This window comes from Vombatus ursinus, unplaced genomic scaffold (assembly GCF_900497805.2).
Source record: "Vombatus ursinus unplaced genomic scaffold, bare-nosed wombat genome assembly UNPS02012622.1, whole genome shotgun sequence".
Taxonomy (NCBI): Eukaryota; Metazoa; Chordata; class Mammalia; order Diprotodontia; family Vombatidae; genus Vombatus; species Vombatus ursinus.
Genome location: NW_020952400.1, coordinates 640,085 through 644,798, shown reverse-complemented (window position 1 = coordinate 644,798; position 4,714 = coordinate 640,085).

Here is a 4,714-nt window from a genome sequence, read left to right as displayed (position 1 = left end):
TCCTAGGAGGTAGATGCTACTATTATTCTCATTTTACTGTTGAGGAAACTGAGGCAAATAGCAGAAAAATGTCTTGCCCAGGGTCACACAATTAGTAAGTGTTTAAGGCCAAATTTGAACTAAGATTTTCCCAATTCCAGGTCCAGTGCTCTATCCATTGAGCTACCTCTGAAAACACTCAGGAACATAATGACCAAAATCCAGAGCATCTAAGATTTAAAAAAACATAACATAGTCAACATGTTGACTACAAAATAGCCAACGTTCTACTGTGGGGCGATGATATAGATGCCCCACCAGAACTCCATCACCATCAGGAGTTATAGAAAGAGTCCAGCTGGACAAAGGAAGTAGTTGTTATGTCTTGGTGGGCTTAAAAGCAGAATAGAAAGAGAAGACAAGAGGAATTCACTGGGGAGATGGAGGGAAGGGAGGGGGAGGGGGCAGTTTAATCTCATTTTCATTTGAACTGGACAAATTGGAGGACAGAGGTGGGGAGGGAGAGAGGGAGTGAGGGAGAGGAAGAGGGGGAAGGAGGAAAGAAAGGGAGAGTTGGATATAGAAATACCTTCACTCAATAGAGAAAGAGAAAGGAGAGAAGAAAGGGGAGAAGGGGAAATAAGAGAGGAGGTGAATTAAGAGCGGAATTAGCCTTAAGCAAAATAAAATCTAACTGAGGATATATAAAAATATTTCTACCAGCTTTCTTAGTGGTGGGAAAGAACTGAAATTGAGGGGATGTCTTTCAATTGGGGAAGGAACAATTTGTGGTGTATGAATGTTATGGAACACTATTGTGCTGGAAGAAATGATGAAGGGAATGGTTTTAGAGAAACCTGGGAAGACTTTTATGAACTGATGCAAAATAAAGTGAGCAGAACCAGGAGAATAATGTATACAATAACAACAATACTGTAAAGAAAAATAGCTTTGAAAAACTTAGGAACTCTGACATAAGATAACTGTAAAAATGGAAATGGTTAAAATAGATAAGCAGAGAAACTGCATTGTAAAGGCACCATAGACAATGAAATATATTTTATATGTATACATGTATATACATGTGTGTAATTATAGATAGATACATTTCTAGAGCTATCTATATCTATTATTATGTGTACCAAAGGCCATAGCATCATAAGTTTCTGAAGGAAAACAGAAATAGGTTGAAAAACTACACTAGTTAGTGGCCTCAAAGTGCCCCTTGCAGACTTAGACAAAACAAAAAGATAAATAAGTTAAGGACCTGAAAAGAGTTTTAAAATTGAGTTATGGCCACTCTCTGAAGCTTGTGCTTCCCCCATTGGCTTGGGCTGCTTGACTGCACTCAGGATGTGGATGAGAGGAAACTACTCCATTCCTTCTGACCACTTGGAGAGCCCCTATAGATCTTGCCCCCTGCTGAGCCTCCATGTCCCACATTCCCAGCCCTGTAACCTGGTTGCACTGAGTTTGCCATTCACCCTGCTGCTGCTGCAGCTCCCTCAAGACTTGGGGGTCCATGACAGTAGGAACTGTCTTGCTCTTTTTGTTTGTACTTACAGGGCTTAGTGCAGCAAGTGGCACACAGTAAGTACTTAATAAGAATATCTTTCATTAATTCATTTTCTTAAACTAAGAACTAACATCTGTATCCAGAGAAACTCTGTAGTCTTTTCCAATAGGATCAGGCATAAAAAAAGGATGTCCACTGTCACTATTATTAATTTATACAGTTCTAAAAATACTAGCTATAGCAAGAAAACAAGAAAAAGAAATTAAGGCAATAAACATAGGCAAAGAAGAAATGAAATGACTGGTTTCTGTAGATGATTTGATGGTTGACTTGGAAAATCCTAGAACTGAGCTAAAAACATGAACAGAAACAATTGATGTCTCCGGTGAAGCACCACGTGAGGCAAATACAAAAGCAGTTTTTCTCCCTGTGGACGTGGGGGGCAGGGTAGGGAGTGGGGCAATTGGAGTTTGGGCCTGGGAAGGCCAAGAGGGTGAGCGGAACAATAGCGATCCAGTGGTATGCAGCGGCAATGATAGTGTTGATTTCAGTCAACAAACATTTATTAAACACCTACTTTGCACCAGGCATTGTGTCCTCTAGGAGCTTACAATCTAATGGGGGGAGATAATACACAAAAGAGAACTAAAAAAGGGGTGGGGGAGGGAAGGGAAGGACTTCAGCTGGGTGAGAGAGGAAGTCATGGTTGGCCTGGGCACCCTCCTTAAATGAGATTTGGGAGAAGCTCTCCACTCTGCCCTCCAATCAGGCCTCAGGGGTAGAGGGTGCTGATGAGGGGCGAGTGCCAGGGCTAATGTGATCTGGCAATATGACAAAGTTCTGGGTGGGGTACACCATGGAGGAAATGAAATTTCATTTTGAACAGCAATTCCTGGCCCCCTCCCCCACTTAGAGGTCGAGTCCCTTCCATTTCCACCCACTCCTCCAGGGGTTCTCGGGCCCTCGCAGGAGTTGGGGGGGGGTGTAATGGTCTCTTATCTCTGCCACTGGTTCAAGCTTCTACCCATTGGGTTGTTCTCATTTTAGGGGTCCAAGCACCACAGTTCCATTTAACAGTCAGATTAGCTTTTTACAAAGGTAAATATTGAAGCATTTATTTCAAAGATACATCAAGAACAAACACACCCACATAACCCTAACACCTGGTCGCATAATCCCCCCCTACACCACCTCAGTCTCAGGGAGGGAAGTTTACTTCAGATCCTGCATAGCCTTAGTCCATTAAGTTCTGAGTCCAAAACACTTCTGGGCTTGGATGCTGGGAGCCTGGCTTTTCAGGGCTTACCTGGAAGCCTAGGCTCCAAGGTCCCCATGGTTCAAGCTCCTACTCTGCACCTAGAATTCAAGAGGGAAAACAAAATGAACCCCAAATCCCATTTCTCATGACCTACGGCCTGAGGGGAAGGGGGAAAGTCCTTCCCTACCCAGCTTTCATCATGGCACCTTTGCTGTGGGTGAAGGAAACTTCATCTCTGGACGCCACAGGAAAAGAGAGAGCAACTGAGTCATAGGCAGACTTAAAGACCCAGCTAGTTCTGGCTGCTCCCAGTCCCATGGTGGGCTGGCATAGAATGTCTGCTCTCTGTATCAGGTCCCTGGGGTTTCCACCTGGGTGCCTCCAGTTTAGGTAATCTGACTACACCAAAGCCTCATCATACATGACAACTGTCAGGGCAAGAGGCAAAAGCTACAGGATAGACAAGGGCTGGGGTGGAAGTAAGAACCAAGTCCTAAGGAGTCCAAAGTCCAGCCACCACCGCCACTTCAGAGACCACCATTCAGACCCTGACATTCTGGGGAACAACTGTGTCCCCCAAGCCACGAAATTGGCTCTAGTCCAGCCCTCACAGTTACTGAGGGGAGAAATCACTATGGAGAGGAATGTCCGTCTTCCTCATCATTACAAGCAACCCTGGAAGTGACAGTGTGTACCCCCCACTCCCCAGATCACTCACCCTGCTTCTAGCCAGCCCTCACAGTCAACATCCAGGGAAGCATCTCCTGGGGAGAAGAGGCTGACATCTCCACTGATTGTCAACTAACTGCCACCCACAGGGGAGATGACAGCCTACCTGGAGTAGCAAGCAGGGCATTCTGTTAGAAGGCAACACGTGCCAGACAAGTCAAACCACCCTATCACCCTGACCACTAGCTCCTTCAGACCCATAGAGTCCAAGAGCCTTGGGAATGGCAAGGCCTCCAGCCCAGTGCTCACAGCCCTCATCCTAGGACACAGCCCCTGGGCGTGACTGCTCCTGTAGGGACTTGGGAAGGAAAATTCTTGTCTCTAAAGTCCTCAGCCCTGCCCAATGGCTCAACCTCAGAAACTGACATCATTTTACTAGGAGAAATAACACTAAAGATGAGGCATGCCCATCTGCTTTGCCTCTGCACCCTAAGGACCCTGGGACCTTTCCATTCAACTCGGGAAGGGAATAAATATTAATAAAATGCCTACAATAAGCCAGGCACTGTGCTAAGTACTTTAGAATTACTATCTCAATTGATTTTCTTAACAACCCTGGAAGGTAGGTGCTATTATCCCTATTTTAACAGATGAGGAAACTAAGGCAAGCTGAACTTAAGTGCCTTTCTCAGGGTCACACAAATTGAAGATCAAATTTGAGCTCTGGTCTTCTTGAATCCAGGCCCAGCAAACCCTCTGCTCTGGTGCCCCCTAGTGGCCTCAGGCTCAGAGCCCAAACAATCTGTCCATGTTGTCTTCTTTCCCATCAGAAAGTGAGCTCCTCCCCTTGACCCAGAGCAACAGCATCTCATTTTTCCATCTGAACCCCCAGGGCTTAATGCAGCACTTTGCTCCTAGTAAGCACTTCCTAAACGCTTCATTCACTCTGGGACTCAGCGCCAGGGACTGGGGGAGGGAAGTAGCCTAAGGCAGAGGTTCTAACGGCTCCCATCCTAGGGCGGCTTAAAACCTGAGTCAGGTTGGACCGAGAGAGATACAAGATAATTGGGGAAGGGGGAGAGGGATCAGGAAAGAGATGGGGTGGGGAATGCTTGAACTGAGCTTTGAAGGAAGAGAGGATTTTCAGAGGCAGAGCTGAGGCTTGCTTTGGTCTGCTGAGTACAGGAGATGAGTCCGGGCAGAGAAGCAAAAGAAGGCAGGCAGGTAGGCAGGAGGGCAGGCAGGCAAGCAGGCAGGCAGGTAAGTAGGCAGAAAGGTAGACTGAGGTAAGC